This window comes from Mustela putorius, unplaced genomic scaffold (assembly GCF_011764305.1).
Source record: "Mustela putorius furo isolate JIRA1106 unplaced genomic scaffold, ASM1176430v1.1 tig00003987_pilon_pilon_pilon, whole genome shotgun sequence".
Lineage (NCBI taxonomy): Eukaryota > Metazoa > Chordata > Mammalia > Carnivora > Mustelidae > Mustela > Mustela putorius.
In genome coordinates, this window is record NW_025422126.1 from 14,302,194 (window position 1) to 14,329,775 (window position 27,582).

A 27,582-nucleotide genomic window follows, 5' to 3' on the forward strand; every position below is an offset into this window, starting at 1 on the left:
AGACACGGAGCACATCACAAGGTGGCGAATTAAGAGCGTCAATATTAACGCTCCACAACATTAATTCATTTAGAAAAATCACTGAGGTCACAGCATTATACTACAGTCCTTTAAAATTTGGAGCTTTCATTTGTTTTAGATCATGATTACATATTATAATCCGAATATATGTATTTTAAAGCTATGAATGATTATTAATTCTTTCTGATTCAAAATGAAGCAATTTTCAAAGTTCAAAACTGATGGGTTGGCTTATTTTAACATAGTGTTTTTCCTTACCCCAAATTATTCTGAGGATTTCCTTTCAAATACTTTACCACAACAAATACATTCACCACAGAGAGAGTCTGCATTTTAAAGTGAAACACACATCCAACTCTACCCTCCAGTATTTTGGTTTCCACAGACAGAATTTTCAAATTCTTTCACTGGAAAATGAGTGAAATCTATCCAATTTAAAGCAATTGCCTTCCAGAGAGGACATGATTGTTTTAAAATTTTAGTATGATTGCAGAAGCCATACATAGTATTTTTAGTAAAGAGAAAGGCTAATTACCAGAGCATTTAGAATTTTTATTATGTTTGAAACTTTCCATATTTGTTGCCAAAATGTCTATCCTTATCACATATCTCTGAGGGAAAAATTTGGTTTGATTGGGACACAAGCTACCATCTATGCAGCACCAAACAAAAACGAGAGAGTCCCAAGATAAAATGATTTTTATCCCCAGACCATCAGATCCACCTTCTCACCTCTGGGGCAGTGTAGACCTAATTTCTGGCTGAGTTGGCAAAGTTCTTATTTCAAAGGGTAGGGTTACCACATATTCTACTTTTCAACACTAGAACTCCCTGGACAAATCACTGTTACATATAAAAATAGGAGCTACTCTTCCTATGTATCTCCATAAAAGGGTTCTTTCCCAAATTCTTTCCCAAATTCTGCAGAATTTTTTTTTTTTTTTTAACCAGGCACCTAGCACACTGCCTGCACAGCACATAGCAGACTTATATATTTTTTGGATGGATGAATGAATGCTTGGGTGACTGCATATATAGAAGGAGAGAGCCAGGCAGGAGCTGCCTGACATGTTTTGAAATAATATTGAGTTTAGTAATGCTCCAGAAACTTAAATTATTCCTTTAAGGTTAGCTTTAGTGTTCAGTGTTTAGTGAGGTGTTATGGAAATTTATCTAAATAAATAAATAGATGAAGATTTGAACTGCTGGGTAGAAATAACAATGGCATTAATGGCCTTTATTCCTGAAAAAGGATTTAGGAGTTAAGATCAATACTTAAAAATAGTAAAATTGAGGCAAATAGATCATTATGCGATGCTCAGTGGGTAAAAGGGCAGACTATCAGCCAGGTCTGTTCCCTTCTCTGCTCTCTTCTCTCTTCCTCTTTCTCCCTCCCTCTCTTTCTTCCTTCCCCCATCTTCATTTTTTATGCTGGGATCAAGGGATAATGCCTGAAAGAACTTCTAGGTCAAATAAAGCCCTAGAGAACTTCGTATTTGCCTGGTGTCACCATGATGCATGGCTATATGGTAGGACTTGATGTGATATGGCAATACGATCACCCCCAAATGAGATTGTCAAGAAGTGATAAGTTTGACTCTCTCCAGTCTTATCTAACCACAGATGCTTCTTGAATTTTTCAGGCAGATATCATTGCTCAAATGCCCACTGCCATCTTTAGGGAACACATGCCCTGTTCTCACCCATTTGCCTCTCAAGTATAAGAATCAATCTGAACAGGAATAAGTCAGTATGAATCCATTAAAATTTTGTAATGGTGTGTGCAGTTTGCAGCAAGATAGAAAAGTTCCCGGCTGGGCACTACACAAAGATATTATAAATCTTCACAGGGACCTAAATGTGTTATGAATGGGTGGTTCGGAATGAGCTATCTCTTTCCACTACAAGGGCAATAGAGTTTTTGCTTTACTAACCTCGGTATGCCATTTCCATACAGATAAATAAACACCATACATTGCATAACTCATGTTACTTTCCTCCAAGAATCCTAAAGACCGTAGCAAACCTTCATGACATGTATTACAAGACTGTACTGCCTTTCACTTTAACATACACAACATATATCCAGCCTCCTGTCTTCCCCTTTCCCCCAATTTTTTTTTTTCTTTTCAAACATGACATTTGGCTTTCTAAGTCTGATGACAGACCACTTCCACAGATAAATATGTCCAACTAGCCCACTGTACTATGAGACAGACCTACTAATTAAAGATAATTCAATTTGATCAGCTGTAATTGGACAACTATAATGACCATGAGAAGACACGAAATTCTGGCCAAAGAGGAATTAGTGGTGTACAAGTACATATCCTACTTATCACTGTGATTTAACACGGGCAGATGGTGTACAGGGTAATGCCTAGATGAGATATATCTTATTGACCTCTCTTTGACCTGATACAGACTCCACAGAACCACCACTAGTTTTAATGCAAGGACTTAAAACTAATATCCGGCTTCATTTGTTTAATAAAAAAATAGCAAAGATGAATTACTGAATAAATTGTGCCGTACTACAGCACGATGCAGACTCTGTTTTCAGAAAAAAATTTTCCTTCAGGCATTCTATGCATGGGGAAATGAAGATATTAATTACGAAAGAAGAGCTGAGTGCTTGCTAAAGAAGGACTGAGCAGCACAAGCCCTGTAGCAGTTATAAGTAATGTGGGAAATAATCACAAAATAATATAAGGTAATAGTTACAATTCTTCTTGATTTGAAAAGCATACATAGTCCATTCCTGGGGCCACAGCCTGGAGATGTTATAAACGTCAACTAATATTTTTCTACATCTAATAGCCTTCAGCCTGGGCAATCTCTAGATCTGAGCACATTCACCTCTGGAAGTAAAAGAAATCTGACAATATTTAAAGTGTTTTAGACTTTAAAATTATTTCCCAAATCCTTAAATCAATTCAATTATTGTACTTCTAGGGCAGACACAGGCAAGAATTAAGAGGATGGAAAGACACATGCCAAATTGCCATAGAGATTTAACTTGGACTGAGGATTTACTAGAAAGTGGAAAAAAATTTGAAAAATGTCCCCAAGTACATTCTCACTAATGTACTTGGACTTGGGTGGATATGGATGATGACGGGATCAGTGTGAATTAACAATGAGGCTAAACTGTAACTTTAACACGGTTTTCAGGAAATGCAGATTTATTATATTCTAACACATGCAGTAACACTATTAGAGAAATAAGAACACAAGCTATGTGACATTTCTTAAGAGAATCTGAAAACAATACTAAGAAAAAGGTAATAATCAGTTATAATTTACATATTTTAGGAATGGCATCTAAGTGATGGACAGCACTACTAGAGGAATTTGTTCTCATCCTTCAGGATTAACCGGATGTCACTTCTGTGAAGTTTTCCAACACCCCCTGGCCCATTCGGTTCACTCTACACTGTTTGCACTCTTGTCTGAGCAAGTATCTTCCACGTTTCTGTCTCTCTTGGTCACCACGATGACCACCCCCACCTAAGCTAGCGTCATTTCTCTGTCAAACTGGTGAAACAGCTTCTTAACTGGTCTCTGGCACCCATCCTTATGCCTAATCATTCTCACACAGTGGCAAGAGGGACTTCTAAAATGTGAAAATGATCGGGTCCTACCCTGTTTGACAGCCATCAATAAAGTCCCATTCTCTGGGGATCTTAATCTCCACAGAGAGAACAGTCTTTAAAGTGGCTTCCATGGTCCTTAATCATGTCCCGTGTGACCTGGCCTTTGCGGCTTTCCCCAGTCTCACCTGTGCTCACACCCTTGCCCTACTCTCCAACCACACAGACCTTGACTAGCCAGGCTTAGTGCCACCGTGTGCCCCTGCGCATGCTCCCTCCCCCACTCCTCAATTCTACACAAGCCCTTCAGGCTTACCTTTCCACAGCGTGCATCCTCAGACAACCTTCCCAAAGCCACCCCAAGGAAACATACAGAAAATCTAAGAGTAAAAGTGAGCTTACCAGGCAGCACAACCCCGAAACAAATCTCCCAGACCTTCTTCCCTACCAGTCTGCCATCCCTAAGCCTCTTCTATTCAGAAATTCTGGAATCTTCCCCTCCATCCAGGGCTCAGCTCAAAAGTCACTTTTATAAGGGAGCATTCCCAGAACACTGTCTCCCCTTTCCAGAACAGATCATATCATCCTTTCACTGAACACTCATTTAGCACCTGGGCTTCTTGACTACAACACTAGAACAATTGCATTCAAAACAATAATTATGCTACTACTTGTTTTGCGCCCTTTTCCCCAGACAGAGTGTAGGTAATGCCCATTAGGGAAGGGAGAGGGCTCTCTTTTGTGAATTTGCATCCTCCAAACCAAGCACAAAGTAAATGTTAGTATTTATTAAAATAAATCAAACAAGAAAGAAGATAAACTTGTCTTTCAGGGTTCATACCAACATAAGCATTTGGGTCTGTGTTCTACCTCCCAGTGTAAAATGAATAAATAAGCATTGGAACCTAAAAACAAAACAAAATTAAGAAAACAATGTGCTTTTAAGATCAGCACTTAAATGAAAAATTCACTGTGGCTGAGAAGCCTCACTGTATTAACTAATTTTTTTGAAGAAATTTGCTAGTGATCTTATGATGTTAAGAAATTGAAACAGCTTTTGTTTATTTTAGCAAGATATTCATTCATAAAAGCTGTACTTCCTGACAGCTGGGCTTTTCTCTCAAGTGCTTTTCAATTGTTGTCCCTTTCTAGATAGATAGTGCAAAAGGGGGAGAAGTTCCCCATATCAAAAGCCAGTCAGTGGTAACGCAGGGAGCAGATCCCAAAGTACAGCCACCAGAGTCAAGCCACTCTTAAAATATAATCCAAAAGGTAGAATGATTTCACAAGATATTGAAAGTGCGTATTAGAGAGCGGAAGTCAAGATGACATCTGCTCGTCCTCCTTCCAATCAAGTTATAAAGTTAAAAAAAAAAAAATCAAGCATGATTACTCATAAATAAGCATCTTTTTACTTTCTTTTTTAAAAATTGTGGTACAAATACACAATATAAGATCTACCCTCTTAACAAAATTTTAAGTATAGAGTACAGTATTGTTAACTCTAAGCATGATGTTGTACAGCACATTTCTAGAACTTTTTCATTTTTCATGATTAAAATTCTATGCTTACCGCACAGCACCACCCACCACCTTCCAGGCCCCTGGTACAACCATTCTGCTTTCTGCATCTATGGATTTCACTACTTTAGAGATCTCATATGATAGGCAAGAATGCAGTATTTATCCTTCTGTAACAAGCATAGTTCAGTGGGTATAATGTCCTCACAATTTACCCGTGTTCTCACACATGGCAGGATTTCTACTTTTAAGACTGAATAATAGTCCACTGTATGTATATACTGCAGTTTGTTCATCCATTCATCTGTCAGTGGACATTTAGATTGTTTCCACCATTTGGCTATTGTGAATAATGCTTCAATAAACACAGGAGTGTAAATATCTCTGAGATCCTAATTTAATTTTATTTGGATACATAGCCAGAAATGGAGTGGTTCGAAATATGGTATATATGGTATATATTACATAGTACTATAGGGTAATTTTATTTTCAATTTTTTTTTGACAAAGCTCAATACTGTTTTCCAAAGTAGCTGAGCCATTTTACTTTGTCACCAACAGTGCATAAGGTTTCCAATTTCTTCACATCCTTACCAACACTTATTTTCTGGTTTTTGTTTGTTTGGTTGGTTTGATAATGGTTATATTAACTGGTAATGGGCTTTGTTCTTCTTTCTTGAGACTGTTTTGGCTATTCAGGGTTTTTTGTATTTTCCAAATAAGTTTTAGGATTTTTTTTCTATTTCCATAAATATATTTACAGAGATTACATTGAATCTATAGGTCATTTTGAATAGTATGGATATTTTAAAAATGTAAGTCTTCCAAAAGAGGTAGTAATTTCTCTGATACTGGCCATAGCAACATGTTTTAAAGATTTGTCTCCTGAAGCAAGGGAAATAAAAGCAAAATAAACCACTGGGATTACTTTAAAATAAAAAGCTTCTGCACAGCAAAGGAAACAATCAACAAAACTAAAAATCAACATAATGAATAGGGGATGTTTGAAAATGTGAGATCCAATAAAAGGTTAGTATCCAAAATATAGAAAGAACTGATAAAACTGAACACACACATACAAATAATCCAATCAAAATGTGCAGAGGGTATGAACAGACATTTCTCCAAAGAAGACATCCAGATGTCCAACAGACACATAAAAAGATACTCAACACCATTCATTATAAGGGAAATGCAAATCAAAACTAGAATGAGGTATTACCTTACACCTGTCAGAATGGCTAAAATCAAAAATGCAAGAAACAACAGGTGTTGGAAAAGATGCAGAGAAAGGGAAACCCTTTTGCACTGTTGGTAGGAATACAAGCTGTGCAGCCACACTGTAAAGCAGTTCATAGTTTCCTCAAAAAGTTAAAAGCAGAAATACCCTGTGATCCAGTAATCACACTACTGCATACTTACCCTAAAAATTCAAAAACCCTAATTCAAAGAGATACATGCACCCCTCTGTTTATAGCAGCATTATTTACAATAGCCAATAGCCACTTATGGAAGTGGCCCAGATGTCCATCGGTAGATGAATAGATAAAGAAGATGTGATATGCATCTACAATGGAATATTATTCAGCCATAAAAAAGAATGAAATCTTGGCATTTACAACAACATGGATGGGTTAGAGACTATAATGCTAAGCAAAATAAGTCAGTCAGAAAGACAAATACCATATGATTTCACTCACATACAGACTTTAAGAAACAAAACAAGCAAGCAAAGGAGAAAAGAGAGAAAAAGAGACAAAGCAAAAAACAGACTCAACTATAGAGAACAAACTGATGGTTACATTATATGTTAATTAAAAAATAGGGAAAAAAAGAATATATTGTTTAATTTCCAAATACTTGTGAATTTTCCAGTTTTCCTTCTGCCATTGAGTTCTAGTTTCATTCTGCTGTAGTTTAGAAATATATTTGGTATGATTTCAATCTTTTAAAATTTGTTAAGACTGGGCACCTGGGTGGCTCAGTTGGTTAAGCAACTGCCTTTGGCTCAGATCATGATCTTGGAGTCCCGGGATAGAGTCCCAGGATCTAGTCCCACATTGGGCTCCCTGCTTGGTGGGAAGTCTGTTTCTTCCTCTGGCCCATCCCCTCTCATGGTTTCATACTCTCTCTCAAATAAATAAAAAAAATCTTAAAACCAAATAAAATTTGTTAACTTATTTTGTGACCTAACACGTGATCTATCTTGTAAAATGTTCTTCGTGTACTTGAGGAAAATCTGTATTCTGTTTCCAGTGGGGATGGAATGCTTTGTTATATGTCTGATAGTTCCCTTTGGTTTGTGATGCTGTTCAAGTCCTCTGTTTATTCATTGATATTCTGTCTGGACGTTCTACCCATTAATGAAAGTGTGGGACTGAAATCGCCTCCTCTCACTGTGTTGGTGTCTGTTTCTCCCTTCAGTTGTATAAATGTTGGCTTCATATACTTGGGTGCTCTGATCTGGGGTGCATATATATTTATTATTTCCTCCTAATTGAACTGACACTTTTATCATTATATAAGTTATTTCTTTTTCTCTCTTGACAGTTTTTGACTTAGTATATTTTGTCTAAGTAAGGCCACCCCTGCTCCTATTGGTTACCATTTCAGTGGAAAATCTTTTTTCAGGGTGCCTGGGTGGCTCAGTGGGTTAGACCTCTGCCTTCATCTCAGGTCATGATCTCAGGGTCCTGGGATTGAGTCCTGCATCTGGCTCTCTGCTCAGCAGGGAGCCTGTTTCCCCCTCTCTCTGTGCCTGGCTCTCTGCCTGCTTGCGATCTCTCTCTCTCTCTCTGTGTCAAATAAATAAATAAATAAATAAATCTTTAAAAAAATTTTTCTACAAAAATTTTTTTTCATCCTTTCACTTTTAGTCTATGTGTGCCCTTAAATCCAAAATGAGTCTCTTTTACACAGCATACAGTTTAGCCTTTTTAAAAATCCATTTAACTCCTCTGTGTCTTATGACTGTAAAGTCTAACTCATTTACTTTTAAAGTAATTAGTGGTGGAGAAGGACTTACTATTGTTATTTCATTCACTGTTTTCTGTCTTGTAGCTTTTTTGCACATCTTCTTTTGTCTTTTTTGGTGTTTCATTGACTTTTTTTTTGGGGGGGGGTAGTGACATGCTTTGATTCCTTTGTCATTTTCTTTTGTATATGTTCTATCGGTATTACTTCTGTGGTTATTTTGGGGCTTACATAAAACATGTAGTTATAATAACCTGCTTGAAGTAGATAAGCTGATAATAATTTAACTTCAACTGTATATAAATAGCCTGAATTTTTATTCCTTCACAGTCAATGATATCACAAATCACATCTTTTTATATTGCACATTCACTAACATGTTTTAGTTATAGCTAATTTTATACTTTTATCTTTTAACTCTTTTAATTCTTAATACAGAAGCTATAGCACTAAACACTGAACTTAGTGCATGGAAGGCATCAGTATGTCTGTGTTCGAGTCTTAATAAACTTGAAAGTTCATTTCAGTATTTAAAGTCTATTGATTTAAATTAGGGGGAAGGCTCTTGGCGCTTGATCAGATTCTTGGGGACCTAACATGTGTGGTTTCCAAGTGCTGATCTCTCACATTCTTACAATGCTAGATGTACGACTGACTCTCTTCTGGTTTCTAGGAGCATAGCAGGTAGTGTGGGAGAGTGTGGGGTCTCTACACCAGGCAAAGGCACATGTCATCCCTTGTGCTGAGTTTCATGAGGAAGGAAATGCACAATTAATGAAAATGTGCAAAAATAACACTATGGTAGTGACTCATAACTGAAGAAAAGAGAGGGACGAGGGGGAGGAATAAAAAAGGAAGGAAGGAAGCAAGCAAGGAAGGAAGTTAAAAAGGGAGAACATAAAAAAGATGGAAAAAAGATGGAGCCAATAGTCACAAACTGAGGAGAGAAATCTCTCAAGAAAGCTAAAACAGAGTCAAGTTGAGTAATGCTACGCACAGAATCCAACTGGAATAAACATGTGACTGTGGAAAGTCTGGGGCACACCACTGAGATCCTCTTGAAGCAGTCCACATGATTTTTGGAGTTACCACACCCAAAATTTGAGAGAGAACCAGGAGCTAGAATCTTTCTTTGTCTAAGTTATACATAATCTTATTTTTCGGACAAATGATTTTTAATAGATATTTTCTAAATTTATCAAAAGGTTTAAAAAACCCGAGTTAAAAATAAGCCAGATTCTGACTTGTCAGAGGTAATTCATCTGTGGACTGGCCTAAAGGCAGGGGTATGGATTAACAGAAATGACAGGCCCTCTTCCGGCTGAATGATTTCCTCTCCTTGGAGACGTGACATTTTAGTAAAGTTTTCCCTAATTGGCTTTGCTTTGGCCTGTGCATCTCAAATTCACATTTAATTAATCACCTCTTCCTCTGTAATTCTATATTATTTTGCTTCCCCCCCCCCCATTTCATTCAATAAATATTTACTGAGTGCCTATTCTGTGTCAGGAACTATGCTAGAGATTCTGTCAAGAGGGTAGCAATTTAGCAGAGCAGAAAGGCCCTGAAAAACAGGTGTGCTGAGTAATGAAAGGGAGACATACAGAGACAAGATGTGGGATCTCCCCTGCTCTTGAACTTGTCCCATTATGGGAGTTTTATGATTACATGTGGGCATATTTGTCTTTCTTAGTAGATTATAAAGTTCTCAAGAGCAAAGATGATTTTTTATATGTAAATTTGCACCCTCCTTGCTATTGCCTTATAATACAATTATTATTGTTCTATAAATAGTTGTTGAATTAAACTCGGACAATATGGTGCTTGCGTTTAGGAAACATGTTTTAGTTCCAGTTCTGCCACTAACTAGCTCTCTCATCTTAGACATGCTGCTATAACCTGTTAAGTTTTAATGACTCCATTTGTAAAATTAAGGGGTGGACTAAAGAGTCCATGAGACCACACTTGGTGTCCACCATAAGTAAAGCTGATAAGTGATGCCCTGTCCACATCTTTAGGTTTAATCACAATACCTCCCAACTGAATGTAGAAATACCAGATTTAGCATATTATTATCATAAACACGTAGGTTTATTATAATTTTTAACACATAGCAAGGTAGTTAGAATATGGCATTGTGAATTTTTTTGGCTTATTTTTTTCAATTGTACATTCTTTCAATAAGAGTCTGCCAAACAGCTAGTAGTTAGAAGCATGGCCTCTAAAGGCAACTGTTACATCCATCCCTCTGCCACCATCTGTTCAAAGGCTGGGACAAGCACCTTCTTCCTTTCCCTAAGAGTTCTTTCTTGTGCCCATCTAGAAGCTGTTCCCATTGCTGCATAAATATCTGAAGTCTGATGGACTTTCTTCCTCATTTGGAACATTTTTTCCTATATTTTTGTATAATGCCTCAAAGCTTTGTACAGCATTTATGCACCTTTTTTCCCCCTCCCATTCTTAATAGATGAGGCATGAGCTCTACAGCTAGACTTCTGAGTATGTATCTCAACTCCGACCATTACTACCTTTGGTTTTGAGCAATTTCCTTAAACTTCCTGTGTCTTAGTTTCCTCATATATAAAATAAGGTTATAGTAGTTCCTATCTCATAGGATTGATGTGAGAATTACATGAGTTAATTTCTATAAAGTACCTAGTACAGTGCCTGTGATATAATGCACAATAAGCTTTATCTATCATCTTCCTCCTCTTCCTTCCCCTCCCCTTCCTCCTCCTCTCCCCTCTCAATTACAAGTTCCAGAGACTGACATTTAAAAATTCTGCAGTGTCTATATACAGACACTCAATAAAGGTCAATTGATTTTACTTAAATGTCAGAATTCCATATTAGGGCTAAATTTCTTTACTCCTATTTTTGGGGGAGGGCATTTTGTCCCTGGGCCAGGTGCTAAATAACATCACCACTAACAACAACATATCAACCCTTTATTGAGTACATACAGTGGGTCCAACAGAGATATTTCATTTGATCCTAACAACCCTACATGGTAAACATTGAGATGCCAATTTAAGATAAAGAAATTGACTGAGAAAGGTTCTATAATTTTCCCACAGTCATAGTATTAGTAAGGAGCAGAACCAGGAATAAAATCAAGGTTTGTACAACACCATAACCTGTGCATGAAAACCTGTGCAAAATCGCATCTCCTTTTTGTGTTAGAGTTTGGTTTTTGGAAAAAATATCCTTGAATTATCTTAATCCTCAAGGCAGCCCCACATATGGTATCCAGGGCAGAGAGTGGGGTGAGTGGAGCTCTGAATTTCACTGCTGTGAAATAATGTGTCTAAGGTCAGACAACTGATAAGAAGTGTTGTTAAAACCAGAAGTCAAAGCTCAGTGCTCAGTGCAAAATCTCTCCACTACCCCACCTTGTTTTCACATACAACACTTTCCTTTTTAGGGATGAAAGCAAGACATCTTGCCCCTCCCTTTACATTCAAACTATGGGCAAAAGACAGGAACACTTAGGAAACCTAGAATTTAAGGTTTTAAGTTTTGCTAGTATGAAATTTGCATTTGCCTCCTAAATTCCTACTTACTATCCTTAGGGAAAGAATTAATCCGGATTTTGAGAGCTCTGAAGAAAATGGCTTCTTAAACTTGAATGGTTGAACTGAAAATAAAGCTTTTGTCTTGATTATATTTTCTCATAGAAGTCCAGGAACATCTCCAGTTTCTCGCAGCCAGAAGAAAGAGGTTTGAGTTTATGCGAGCCCACTTTTCTTCTGGCTGCAGAACAGCTTTAATCATAATAGCTACAACTACCATTTATTGATCATATGCTAGAAATGTGCCAAGAAATATACAGAATCAGAGCTAATTCTTTCAACAGCCCTGAAAGGCAAATGGTTATTACTCCCATTTCTAGATGAAAAAAAAAAAAAAAATAGGGGTGCCTGGATGGCTCAGTCAGTTAAGCACCTAAATGAAAAAAGTTGAGGTTCGGAAAAGTTAAGTAATTGTTTGAGGTCACACAGTTAGTGAATGGCAAAGTCATGATTCAAACTCAGATAAGTCTGATTCTAAGTCCTGATGCTTCCTACTCTGCCATGTTGCTTTTCTTAAAAAAACAAAATGAAACAAAAAGTGAATGAAAGTGATAGGAGTCTTTTACCTTCCATTGGTAAATACTTCAAATGTTAAACTCTGAGTCAAGTTGTGGGGGCTCTGGGAAAACAATTCAAACTGTAATTACATAAAACCCATGTTGGTAAGAAGTTCAAGCCGAAATGAATTATCAGCTACTTTGGGGTCAAGTTCTTTGCCACCGTATAGTGAAAATTCATCTAAACCTGCTGGGCTAAATGAAATGTGCTTTGTACCACCAAGTACCAAAGTGCCCACTGTGATACTTTTCAAGCAAATCTTTATTCTAGGTTTTACGCATAAGCCAACAAAGCAAGCATGATATGCAAAATTATCTGTGGATTGGGTTCTGCAGAACTGATGCTGGCCTTAAGACACCCCACTTGGAGCCCAGGCACTGACATTAAAAATACACTTGGGAGAATTCACCTGGTGCAAATTTATTATCATGCCATTAACAATAAAACATTATCTTTTCTGCAGAAAGGCCTTTTATTTCATCCTTGGAATATGTTCTTTTGGTGTAATTTGTGCAGCAAGAATTGTACATCACTTTACATGTAATTTTCTTCATAATCATCTGCTAGCAAAGAAAAGTATAAAATCAATTATCTGATAGTTCTCCTTCCTTATTTTTATAATTCCGCATTAAAGAAAACAATATTGCTTGCCCTCTTTTAAGCAGGTAATGTGTAGCCTGTCTGGAGGGCAATGGGAGAAATTATTGCCTGTTTGCCACCAACCTGCTTGGTGGTCTTTTCCAATTAGGCAAACTACATATCAGAGCAGCACCTCATTCCACCTGGAACAAATCACAGATGACCTAAGGAAAACCTTGACATGAATGTTCATATCTTCCTCCACGTATGGTTACTAGGGCATGTGGGCAGGCTCTTTTTCAGCCTCAGAAAGTGAGGGATGGAAAATGAATTAATGGCAGTAAAACAAATCTTTCCAGGAGGGAGCATCCAACAGGAAGTCCCTATTATAGAGCTGCAGTGTAGGGTTTTGATAAGACCCAGCAGTACCCACGTGAATGGCTAAGCAGGAGTGTGCACTCGTGAGCACCACTTCCATTCCTGCACACTTTTCTGATATCTCCACGACTTTCCCTATCTATTGGCTTTTGGCTATTCACATGAGAAGCCCCTGATGCTTTATAAAGAACAAGGATAAATGAGGACTGATACTCCTTTGACACCTCGTTCAAGGAAACATCTTTAAAAAAATTGCCCAAAGTGTTTCTAAAATTAAATTGTGCTGTTAAACATCTACATTCCAAATGGTTCCCCAACAAGTGAAAACACAATTGCTTTTTCTTTAAATTAGGCTCTATCTAAAGTATGCTCTCTTATGATCTAGGGCTTTGTCAACCGTTGGGTTTGGTCCGTGACTGACTTGGCATTCAGACAACAGTTTCTTCTTTGTGACATTGCTGATCTCTGCTATATCCTTCTACTGGACCAGAAAGGAGTTGGCTCCTTTTCAAAGGTAATCTAACACAATCAGTTCTGGTTCCTAATAACTTTGGCGGTACAATTAAGTAACAGAAAAGTAAAAGGCTAATGACACTTTTGTCTTAAAGCTAAGCTCTTTAAGTGAGTATGAAGAAGCCCACATAAGAATAACATTCACAAAACAGATCTGTTTCTAAACAGAAAAGTGACCACAGTAACGATAATCACCATAACAATAACCACAGACAGAGATCACAAGTAGGCAGAGAAGCAAGCAGAGAGAGAGATGAGGAAGCAAGGCCCCCTGCTGAGCAGAGAGCCTGATGCGGTGCTCGATCCCAGGACACTGCGATCCTGACCTGAGCCAAAGGCAGAGGCTTTAACCCACTGAAGCACCCAGGTGCCCCTAACCACCATAATCTTAACACTACAATCCATAATACTTATCTTTACGTTTCAGTTCTCTGAAAGCCAGTTCTATGAGCCTTTTTAAATCTCTAATCCACATAAGACCACACATACTGGGAATGTGAGCATATGAGGTCTTAAGTAAATCATTTAAACCTTAAAAATGCCTGAGGATGTCACTGGCACAGATATGGTAACACTTTTAAAAAGAATGATGGGGTTCAGAGAAACAGACAGGGGCTGTATATATGAGCATGTGTAGGGTAGAGGTGGGGATAAAGAAGATGTTGGTGAGAGGTATTTGCTACCAAACTATAGGACCGGCACAGAGATCGGATACTTCCCCATGTCCTTCAGGCTGGCATGTTCCCACAACACTGGAATATTAAACAGCTTCCCAGAGCAGAAGACTCTGGGACCGTCACTAAATCAATACTTAAGTTGAAAATTATCCTCACAGCCTCCTCAAGATTATGCCACTCTTATATTTCAGTCTCCTGGAATCTCACAGTTAGGATGGAATCATCAGGTTTTGTTGTTGAAACCCTGAAATCTTCAGCTTTAACACAAACTTCTGAGTTCTGATCTACATTATGGACATCTCTGATGCATTCTGCTAGTTCTTCTACATGACTGAAGTGCTATTCTTACTAGCAGATATGGGTGTGTTAATTTACCGGAAAGAAATGGCACATGACATAGCTTTCAAGCATAGTGCTGCCTACTGACATTTTCAGTTCTCAAATGCAGTAAACCATTAAAATAGTTGAAATCTATTTGTCCAGAACATTAAGGACCAAAGAGAAGAAACAGTAGGGGTAGAGAATTTTATTTGTTTGTTCAATAAATTAACAGCATGTCTACTGTAATCCAACACTGTGCCTGGATATTCAGTTTACAGCAGTGTATAAGAAAGACCCTCGAACAAGTAACCAGAGACATATAACTTGATAGAACCTTGATAATAGTGATAAAGGAGATGTTTAGAAGTTATCAGAATGTGTAAGACAGGCTTAAGGGACAGTTTCTCTGAGTAAATAACATTTCAACCAAGAAAGCTATTGTATATTAAAGTCAAATCCATTCTACTCTTGATCAACTTGGCAAATAAAATCAGATTGTGTAAAATTATTCTAGAGTCTGAAATGTATACACCTCCATATGAAAAAAAAAATGTATTCCAAAACACAAATAGATAAAAATTTACAGCCCCAAATGTAGGTTTCCTTATTATTTAAAACTGATGCTAGCCAGAACCAACTCACAGTCTTATACTCTAAGTAAAATACTTTACTATAAAAAGTAAGAATAGGGGCGCCTGGGTGGCTCAGTGGGTTAAAGCCTCTGCCTTTGGCTCAGGTCATGATCTCAGGGTCCTGGGATCAAGCCCCGCATAGGCCTCTCTGCTCAGCAGGGAGCCTGCTTCCTCCTCTCTCTCTGCCTGCCTCTCTGCCTACTTGTGATCTCTCTCTGTCAAATAAATAAATAAAATCTTTAAAAAAAAAAGTAAGAATAAAGCAAAAGGCAAGTAAGAAAGAGAGAAAAAAAAAAGAAAGGAAAAGAGAAGGAAAGAAGGGATGGAGGGAAAATGGGCAATAGTTTCACACAGCTTCAAAAATACAAAATAAGTTTACCTCATTATTGCCTGGCAGCAACACTATACTGCTTAGATAAACTAAATTAACACAAAACAAAACAAAAAGAACAACAACAAAAAAAAAAAAACCCAAAATTTAAAAAAAATTAACAAAACAGATCTCTTTTATTTTGATAAAAGGATAGGTGCCAGCTGGGAACTTCTAAAATATTTGCTGAATAAAAGCATGGCACTACTGAAAGATCTCTGAAGAATTCTGGACCAAACATCTGAGCTGACATGACCCTTCTCAAGTAGTATGGACATGCTGAAGATTGAGGTTTTCCAAGTGTCTCAAATTCTTTCAACCTGGACTTTGTACATTATTTCTAACTCTCTCCCTCGATTGCTAATAATGACCTTTGACTCACAGAGTATGTAAAAGTTCCAGAGGAGGGAGGAAAGGATTGGAATCTTAGCTCCGTCATAGACCAGCTGTGGGACTTCAGATAAGTCACTTTCCCTCTCTCAGCCTCAGTCATCCCATCTGGGATATGAAGGTGATGCTTACCTCTTACGATTGTTGTGAGGAATAGATTAGGTAATGCTTGTGATTCACTTGACATCATGCTCTTTCAATATATTGCAAGGGTTCAAAATTTAGGGTTCTTTGTGGGAACAGTGATCAATGATGATGATGATGAAGGAGATAATGGTGACTATGGAAAAGCCTACCACAATGGCAAGGCTGGATTAAGACATTTAATAACCCTAAAGCCTGAAAATATTACCAATGTATTTTAATTACCAATGTAATTAAAAATATGTTTTATTCTTTTAATTAATGTGATGCACATATATGTTACAATTGACATAGCTTCTTTCTAGATATTTCTAATTGCAAAATTTGGGGTCTGTTTACCAAAGGGCCTGTCTTATATCTTAGGTGCCCATACTCTGCTAGTTCTCTAAGCACACCCTTAGTGTGGCTATCTGATAATTCAATACCGTACAACACAATGAATGGGGAGACATTAGAAAATAAAAATCAAATGTGATTAAATGTGACAGCAGTTGGAGAACAGCTGTTATAGCCTCCTGATGAATAACTTTTTGACTTCTTGAGTACCATCCTCCCTGTCCCCCTGTCTTTTACAATAAACCCACTGTCTTTTGTGCCTGATTCCTTTCAGTTTCTCCTAGATATTTTCAACCCTCACTTAGCCCCATGCCTGTTTGTCATACCACACAAGAGTGCCTACCCAGGAAGTGACCAGAACTCATAAAGTCTGATCCCTTACTTCCAACGACAGTTTAACCTCACAGATTCCTCTTACCAACACTACTGAGTCCCATCCCATGATAGTCACACAGATCAACTTCGTCTCTTAGCTTCTGATTTTTGACCCATTTCATTGGCTCTCCTCGGCTCCCTCCCTCTGGTGGATCACCATCTCTAGTGCTAAGCCCCAAGCCAGCCACCACATTAAATGTCCAGCATGGCTTACCAGGATCCAAGTCTGGGAAGACAGCTAGTCTTCCCACCCTGAAGCTAGCCTATGATGATGCAGCTCTTCTGGGTTGGAGTGATGTGGAAAATGGATGACTATAGCAAGAGGGAAGGAGGAGAATATAAGCTTGATGAATTTGCTGAGTGGAGGTGTAACTGAGATTCCTCGAACTGAATATTCTTCCTCACACATCTCAATTTCAAAACGCAATCCAAAGGAAAACAAGTATATAACACCCCCCACGTGTGTACACTCTGTATACATACATATATTTACATATATATACATTTTAGAACTTTTTGTGATCTTGATTTAAAAAACCATTTGTGAGGTTTTAATATAGTTAACAGGATTGAATCTGAACATACTTTACAAGAATAATTTTCTTTCCCCTTTGTTTTAGCATTTTAATATATGCATATTTTATATGAATATGTATAACTGTATTAAACTCTATAAGCTTTAGTTTTCTTACATATAAAATTGGGCTTTATAGTATTATCTGTCTCATAGAAATGTTGTGAGACAATAGATATGAGACACTGATTAACACAGCTAATAAAAGGGGAACACAGGATCCAAACCCATTTAATCTGATCTCAAAGCAGTGCCCATGGCTAGTTCACTATGGTGAGTACTCAATAAAAGTTGGCTATCATTACTACCATTATCATAACTATCACATTCACTGTGGAAATATAGAAAATTCAAATGGGTAAAGAGAAGAGTTACAATCCCTTTCTTAGAGACAATAATTTTTAATATTTTGGTACTGTCCTCTCAGACTTTTTTCTATATAATTTTTTCTCCAAAGATAGAATCATACTATGCTTACTGTTTTTAATCTTTTTAAAAAGATTTTATTTATTTATTTGATAGATAGAGACACAGCAAGAGAGGGAACATAAGCAGAGAGCCCAATGCAGTGCTCAATCCCAGGACCCTGGGATCATGCCTGAGCTGAAGGCAGATACTTAATGACTGAGCCACCCAGGCACCCCTAATCTTCTATTTATTTATTTATTTATTTATTTAAGAGAGAGAGCACACCCATGCACATAAGCATGCACAAGTAAGGGGAGGGAGAGAATCCCCAAGCACGAACCCCCTCTCCCGCTAAACATGGAACCCAACACATGACTTGAGCAAAAACCAAGAGCTGGACATTCAACTGATTGAGCCACCCAGGCACCCTGAATCTGTTTTTTATGTTTAACATATTGTTGATACTTTTTTCATATCAATAAATATTCTCAGATTATATAAACTAAGAGAAAAAAGTTGATAAGTGATTGGACATTGTAATACCTCTGACCATGTATTTTTGATAATTATCTTAAAAATCCATATTCCTTGTATGTTATTAGCCTTGCTAATAGCCTCGGAGGCTTACAGGGAAGTTCCCCAGTTTACTGATTCACAGAAGGATTTACTTGACAGAAGCCACAGCAGACATAAAGCCTCAGAAACAGAAGACACTGTATCTCCATCACATACACATGAAGGAAGACATACTACTTCATAAGAGATCATTACAGCCAGTGATCATGGGTTTTGCTACAAGCTGGCAACTTAGCCCTCATCTGGCATAAAACCCATATGGGAGTTCCCTATGGGTGAAAGAGAAGTAGTTCAAGCGGGAAGGGAAAGAAACTGTATCAGGACACTTGGAAACACAAAACATAAAGGCAAAAGGGCAACTCATTGGATGCTTAGGTCTACTGAAATACCACAACACCATCTGGCATCCTGGGACCACAGTGTAAATAAGAGTGTGCTAATTCATTTATTCACCCATGAGTCATTTTTTAAAAACACAGTTTGAGCCAGATATCATCAGATTTGTACATGTCAAAGCCCCCCACCTACATGAATCTTTACCATCAGCTAAGGTCAACCGTCCTTGATGTATGCATTCATGTGTGTGTGTGTGTGTGTGTGAGAGAGAGAGAGAGAGAGAGAGAGAGAAGAAGCTATCACAGTTCATATAATAGTAGTAATCATTTTATTAGTTATCAATGTGGATTTGCTAACCAGGATCATTCGTTATAGACATGTACTATCAAAATGGATTACATTACAGTGTTGTCTAGAAAGGCTATAGTGCTTATGTCCCTTTATATTACCCAAAAGTTGCTGTGACATCTTGAGCACAGGGTCCACATATTATGGAGGGTTGTAGCATTTCTTTTCCCATCTTTATCATAGCACTGTTTCAATTGCCACTTACTTTCCTAGCTTTCTTTCTCTACTTCAGTCAATCTGAGGGAACGGAGGGCTACAAGCTGATCAACTATATGATAAAACTTATTGCAACTGTGTTAACATTAAGGGTAATAGCATGCAAGAAACTGACGTTTATGGAGCATTAAGGTGCCAGCCACTATAAGACTGTCATTTCATTAAATCCTCAGCAAATTTTTTGAAGAGACCTTGTCCATTGTCTCCAAGCTGAGACCTAGAAAAGCCAATTACTTGCCTTTTTTTACCCTCTATTGCGCACACAGCGGACATCCAATAAATATATGCTGATATCTTTCCCTCTATTTGTCTTTTTTATTTTTAAGGAAATTTGGGGGCAAGGAATTTAAAAAAAAAAAAAAAGATCTCCTTTCAGCTGGCTTCACATGTTTTACACCACCATCTCTCCCACCCCCATATGATACAATGATGTAAAATTTTCGCAATTTAAGGATGAGTCTGGACTCCAGTTACTTGCTCAGTCTGCCCATTAAGATCACCCCTTAGGAAGCAGAGCAGAACTCTGGACCCTGGAATTCCAGCATCTCCCCAAGGAAGAAGCCCTCATTAAAACAATCTCCTATAGAGCAGAATCTTATTTTTATGCATTTGGCATTGTTGGTATTGGTACATGGGCTTCCTAGAGCTGAAGATGACAAGTTAAATTTGACCAACATGTGAGGAGTTTGCTTTTGCTCTCCAGAGAATGAAGTATAGAAAAATAATCCTGGGGAATTTAATTTCTTCAGTATCAGTAAATTTCCCAACCATACAGTCATCTAAAAACCATACCGGTTACTTAGAGATTAGGTTTGTGTGTGCATGGGGACGAGTACGTTTACTGAGCTGCTTGGCCCCAATTACAGAAAGCCTCCCAGTAAGCACAGCCAGAAACATGGTCATATGGAAAAGGAAAGAAAATGATGAGGTATCTGCCTTAGGAGAATCTGGTTTATTTGCTGATTAGTAGTTAAAAAGAAGAACAAGAAGAAGAATAAGAAGGAGGAAGAGGAGAAGGCAGCGGCGGCAATATTGAAGAATACAGGCACACGAGCAGCATTTCTCAGCCAACAATCCAAATTTTTTTAAAGATTTTATTTAATGAGAGAGAGAGAGAGAGAGAGAGAGAGAGAACATGAGCTGGAGGGAAGGGGGACAGAGAAGCAGACTCCCTGATGAGCAGGGAGCCCGATGAAGGGCTCCATCCCAGGATCCTGGGGTCATGACCTGAGCCAAAGGCAGATGCTTAACTGACTGAGCCTCCCAGGTGCCCCCCAAAATTGTTTTTAACGCAAAATCTCACCAGTTGCCTTAATCTCTCATAATTCCACAATTCTATCCACACCACCTCAGGACAGAAACAGGCATCTACTGGACAGATACATAAAGCCTAGGTCTTCATGCATGTATGTTTATGCTAAATACAATGATCCTCTAGGAAAACAAGTGAACTAGACATCTTTGATAATTATTTTAAATAATAAACTAGACAAATATTAGTGGCTTCACAACACTTCAGTAACATTTGTTGCAGTTGTTCATTGTGACTATTCAGACAGGAACGTGAAACTCAGGAAGGGGAGAATTACACTACGTAGAGAGTACTATAAATTAGATCATGTACTACAAAACATAGAGTGCATCTCCAGAAATGCAGACAGTATGGTCCATTTTACCAACAAGGACTCCAGCTCAGAGAAATTAAATAATGTCACAAGGACACTCAGCTAGTAAATAGAACAGGGACTTGAACAGGCACTTCCTGACTCTGATATCAGTTACGCTTCCTGACTTCTCCAAGAAAACAAAATAATCGATGCCTGGTCATGGACAAAACTTCTGGCATGTATACAAGGTTGGTGCAAGACCAAAAGATCCAGAAGAAAAAGGCGTGGGGCTGGTAACAAAAGGACGGCTCTTGGAATAAAAGGGAAAGCATCGTGGCTGACTGAGGACGACGGGAGACAAAGGATGGTTCAGAACGGGAAAAGGGAGCAGAAGGATCTGTAGGACTAAAGCAAGGCTGGCTAGAGGGACAGAGCATCTGCCCAGATGAATGCATAAGAGAAGATCACCTTCAATTAACAAACATTTTCACCAGGCTAGGAAGACTAAGGGAAGTGCCACAACTGCTTAGTCTGGTCTCCCACTTTAAGAAGCATACAGTTGGTAAGGAAGGTGCCTAGTGGGGCTCAAGCTTTGAGGTCCCCACTCTGTTGCACATTAGCTGTGAGATTATTTTCTAACTTCCCAGAATTTAAATATCCTCAGTATAAAGTAGATATCATAATACCATTCTTGAAGGGTTGTTAGCTCTTGAGATATATACGAAAACCTGGGTTGCAACTCAGGTGCCTAATATATGATGTGATGGTGCTGGTGGTGGTTGTGGTTTTTTGGAAGACAAATGGTTATTACCCAAATAAAAGAGAAAAATGGTGAGGGAAAAGAGGTAATAAACTGAAATAAATAAGCATGTCTCTTTTTGTTGGCATTCAGTTCCTGCAAGCCAACTAAGTCTCAGCCTTGGCCGCACAATAGAATCAGTTAAAAAATACTATTTATACTTACTTCTGTAGTATTCATACTAATCTCTGTATTATTATTCAATATGCAAGAAAAAGATTGATACTCACTGCTTAATGGGACAACTCTGTGCAACGGTAAATCTACCGTTCTCAGGCTTCTCAGACATGGGTGAACCCATCTGCTAGAGATAAAGGATGAAACAAAAAACCATTTCCATGTGGTCATATGTTTTGACTTTGGGCAGTGGTAGTGGAGTATCAGTCAAAAGTTGCAGAATCTCTGTGCCCCTTTTTAATAATGGCTAGTGACTGCCTCATTAACCCATGTCCATATCGACTACAGTAAAGCTCCATAAAAGCAATTTTTTTGGTAAGTAACATTCCATGATTCTGCAGAAAGAAACATTAATGACAGTGTGGTATCTGGATACCAAAGACCTAGATTCACATTCATTCATTGAGCTGCTTAGTTCACTTCCACTCTACTAAATTCTAACAATCTGAGGGTTTTGAAGGGGTGGGGGGTGGGAGGTTGGGGTACCAGGTGGTGGGTATCAGAGAGGGCACGGATTGCATGGAGCACTGGGTGTGGTGCAAAAATAATGAATACTGTTATGCTGAAAAAATAAAAAATTAAAAAAAAAATTCTAACACAGATGTTCCAGCCTGAACGTCAGCAGGTGCATCCCTGGGCTGGAGGCCTGGTGCCACCATGATGGGCTGATTGGCTGTTCTGTTTTTGGGGAACAACTGAGCAGATGGTTAATGCTGGCGGCAATGTCTTGGGAGCTCCGAGCGTGGCAGTTGATCAGGCCCCAGACCCCAATTAAGAAGGAATGTGGGTTCTACCCACTTGCTTCTTCAATTTTATCACAGTCAGAATGGGTTATCCACTATACTTTTAAAATTAGACAATAATATAGCAGAAATGTGATCTAGGGTCCCTGTTGGTAGGACAGATGGTTTGAAGCTGGGCTTGTATTTTTTAACTACTCTTATTCTCACTTCTGTAAAGATATCAGGTTTTTAAGGATGTTAGGTTTTTAAGAATTTGTGAACCAGAGGCAGGGTGGGGGGCAGAGGAAATACCAAAAGGACTGTTTTTTTAAGTACCTGTTAGTTGAAATAGTCAGTGGGATATTAATCATTTAGTTCAAAGTGAAGACTTCCATATCTTGGGATAAATAATATCCACTTTTTAAGTTTATTATGAAGACTATGAAAATATATATAAATCACTTAGCACAATACATGACCCAAAACCATAAGTATAAGCTTATAATAGTTTTAAAAGCAAATAGTAAAAATCTTACTTTTGAAACTTAATTCACATACAGGCAACAGCATCAAGGGAAAGAAGGAATTTGATGGGCAGGAACACTAAACATATCCACTTGGTATAAAATAGTGAAATAAGACTTGGCCCCATGACTGATAACGCCACATGTTAAGAAGAAAGCCATGGAAGCTTAACCTGGGCCCATCCTGTGAATTGGAATTTATGCCCATTCAGTTAGACTTTGATGCTTCAAATCCCTTCGTGCTAAAACATACAGTATGCTATGCACCAGAGTAGATGCAATGCTCTGTTCTGCAGTATCTTTTAATCTGGTGGGAAAAACTGATTTACCAAGAAATAACAATAATGTGGTGCAACAAAGCAAGAGAAGGCTGAGTGGAAAGTAATGTGGGTATGCACACAGAGAGGAACAAACTATCTGGAAGAAAGAAAGCCTTGCAGAGATGGCAACCCAGCTGGGGATTTGAGGGATGAATAGGAGTTTGCCAGGAAAAGAAAAAAGGGCTGAGGCAAAATATAGGATAAAAACGCTTATTTCATTTAATATATATATATAAAGAAGCTTTCAAGTGTATTTGTATTTACTGTTAATGTTTTTTAATAGTCCCTGCCTGAGGAAAAGCTCTGGATTATGCTTTGTGAGCTGTTTTCATCAAAATCATGTCAGTGGTCTCACCTGCTATTTAGTGTTTGACTATCTAGTTGTTAAATATCTAATATATGTTAGACACTATGCAGGAAAATGGGAATGCAGTCAAAGAAAAGAGAAGCACACCCTGTCTTTCTGGAGCTTGAAATCCAATGGAAATATCACATATTTAAAGAGCACTGTGGTGGCACTGGGGTGGTTCAGTCGGTTAAGCGACTACCTTCAGCTCAGGTCATGATCCCAGGGTCCTGGGATTGAGTCCTGCATCGGGCTCCCTGCTCAGCAGAGAGCCTGCCTCTCCCTCTATCTCTGCCTGTCACTCACCCTGCTTGTGCTCTCTCTCTCTCTTCCTCTTTCTCCCTGTCAAATAAAGAAATAACATATTTTAAGAAAGAAAGAAAGAAAGAAAGAAAGAAAGAAAGAAAGAAAGAAAGAAAGAAAGACAGACAGACAGACTTGGTGTTTGGGGAGCAGTGCAGGCTATGGACAGTGTTCAGTAGGTGAAGGGCAGCGGGTTCTTTTATATCTAACTTCTTGGGACTGGGAATCATTTTACCTAATTCCTAGGATGATCTGTTTAAGTTACAACACTGTGGAGAATATAGTATATGTAAATATATAAGGCAGGAGTACTAGTGTCCCTCACCTTATTGACCTAATTTATTTAAAAGAGTCAACAATTTACATTTTTCCTTAAATATAGACAGACATTTCTCAATGTAAACTTATATCTTGAAATACCACCCCATCCACAAGAAGTGTTTTGCACCAACTGTTTACATTGTTCGTGAGACATCAGTATGATGATTTTGCTCAGAGTTATCCCTTTTTAGAGAAAAATAAATACATGCCACCTACTATGTAACGTGCCCACACTCATGGAGAACAAGGACAGGACTCAAAGAGCTCCATGTTTTGAAGACTGCACACCACCTATAAGGTTTCTCCATTAAGGCCAGGGAAGGATGAGGAAATAAAGAACAATGGCCATCCCAGTGGAAGCAACAAATACTGACAGTCTAGTTTGAAGAACCTCTGAAAAGGGATGCAGTAGGCGAGAGAAGCAGAGTCAATAGGTTCTGAAGCAAGACTGCTTCCTCAGCTTGCCTCCTCTGCTTATTCGTTATTTGACGCTAGGTTCCTACTTAGACTATCTGTACTCATCTTTGCCGGTCTATAAAGTTGGAATGATCACAGTACCTACTTTGAGCACTTTTGGAAAGATTCCATAAGTTCATATAGGCAAAGTTTTTAGTCAGTGCCTGGTATACACTAAGTGGTTATGACGTGTTATCTATCATTATCACTCTTAACTATCAAGATTACTCTTTTAAACCTATACCTCTCCTAATAGGAAGAAACTAAAGGAAAGGTAACTGGCTCAGAGCTCTATGTGTCTTGTTGGAGATGGCAGAACGGGAAGTGAAGTGTCTTTGCTGTTGACAAAATTTTTCTACTTATTAAAGGAATCACTTCATCAATTGCAAACTCTGCTCTACCTGAAAAAAAGATCTCTTTTCAAAATGTAATCACAATAACTTACTTTCCAAAGTCCTCCCTAGCCAACCCCAATGACCCCTTTCCACCTGTGGTTGTCTGAAGAATGGTAAGTACTCAGGTTAGGAAAATTCCAGAGCTAAAAATGACTTGGCTGAAAGACAGGGTCCCATGTTGCTGTATTTTTCATTCCCATTCATTATTTCCTCTACTTCCTGGAAGGTAACGATAGGGATGTTGCTTTTTATTTGGATTGCAGAATATAGATATAGATAGATACAGAGATATATACAGATTTTGTATATTTGAAAATACATAAAATTCCAATCTTATAAATCTAATAAAAGTCAAAATGGGGGGAAAAGACTCAGGCCTCATCATATTATTTTTTGATCCTTTGCAAAGCAATCCTAATGCTACATATACATCTGAGATTCCCTAGCCAGAACTCACTTTGGCCAAAGTGTTCAACTGCATTAGAAAGTGGCTTGAAAGAGGCACTACAAATGCAACCTCATGCAATTAAGGGAAAGGGAAGTACCAGAAATGTCTGCCAGATCATTTGTTTTCCCATAGATTATCTTTCCAAATGTGCACCAGCAGGAACTATTTTTATGCTGACCTTGCAAAATTACTGTAGCAAATCGTGTGTGAAACACAAATTTGGAAATTTTAAAACCAGTGTACTTGGAGAACATAAAGGTAATATTTTGGAACAAAGGCATAGTTCTGTACATGGGTGACTTACTAAGTCTCAACAAAGCACATTCAAGGCTGGTTGCTGTAAGAGTTGTGAAGCTTAGGCTTTGCAGGCCAATCACCCAATTTCTAAGCTCCTAAACTATTATTAATCATTTTCTATTCTCTTAAATTTTACAAGAGAAGTTATTCTGGCCACAAAATTGTAATAAAAACCTTCTTTCTTCAAGAAAATGAATGGGCTAGTCATAATTTTGTAATGCCCCAAGAGACAGAATCATCTTCTAGAATGAGAATCACATGTTGAAATTGGAGATGGTGTCACCATCTGCATTTCTGTTAGTGTTTGTTTGTTTGTTTGTTTGATTTTGGCCTGTAGGTTTCCTACTCCTTCTCTTGGACTTTGTGACAAGTAACTCACCCACAGAGCTGGCAGAGTCTTCATGGTACAGACCAAGTGTTTGCAAACTGCAACATGTGGGCCAGAGACAACTCAACCTCCCATTCTTATAAGTAAAGGTTTATTGAAACTTATTCATGCTATTTGTATTGCCAATGACTGCTCTCGTACGACAACGGCCGAGCTGAGTAGTTCCAGAAGAGACATTCTAGCCTCCAAAAGCACAAATATTTAATGTCTGAAGTCCGTTAACCTTTGGTAATAGAGGAAAAGGCAGTGCATTAAGAAGTCAGTAAGAAAACGGTATTTCTGAAGCTAGTTCATCTATGTCTCATGATCATTAGAAACCTACAGTGTTCTATTTTTATACATAAAAATGTATATGGTTTTATATATTACTTCTCAGCTTGGGCTATTGTCTCTGAAAATAATCACCAAGGTGAGTCCCAATACTTCCTTCTTCCAGGTTCTCAGCTCAGTCCTAGCCTTCTTGTAAAGCCTTCTTTAACACTCACAAATGGATCTTCCATTTCTTTTTGTGTCTCACTCAAATTTATTTCCGTATTAGAGAGTATATTTCACTGATTGATTTGCATGTCTGCCCTTCCCCCTAACCTGTAAGTGCCTCTAAATTGAGCACAGTGTCCTAACCATCTTTGTATCTCCTCTCTTCAGTACTGACTCATGTTGTAGGCTGCTCAGTGAATGTTTGTTGAAGTTAGCTGAAAAAGTGGTGGGAGGAAGTATTAAGAAATTAACTTACCTCAGGTTACACAGCCAGCATATGATGAAGCTGGTATTTGAACCCAGGTCTGAAAACAAGTCAAGTATTCTATCCATTTAATTTAGTGCATCTAGTCAGGAAAGTGGAGTTTTCATTTTGGTACTGCTATTGTGTAAAATACAGATGTTGTGCTCTAAGATATCTTTTAAGACCACTTCTATGATATTCCACGTGTTCTAGGAGAATCATTTCACTAAATCATCATAGACACGACTAAAAAGAAACAATAACAGTAAATAGCTATTCTGTGGTTCACTTTAGGGCTGAAAAGGCCACTTAAGATCATCTCATAAAGGGGTGCCTGGGTGGCTCAG

The 27,582-nt window shown here is 38.2% G+C and overlaps 1 protein-coding gene across 9 annotated transcripts in view; it reads right to left on the reverse strand.

Annotated features, from left to right (window-relative positions):
- Positions 1-27,582, reverse strand: part of DLG2 (discs large MAGUK scaffold protein 2) — a 1,545,411-nt gene that overhangs the window by 757,926 nt on the left and 759,903 nt on the right. The gene's annotated exons all lie outside the window — the stretch shown is intronic.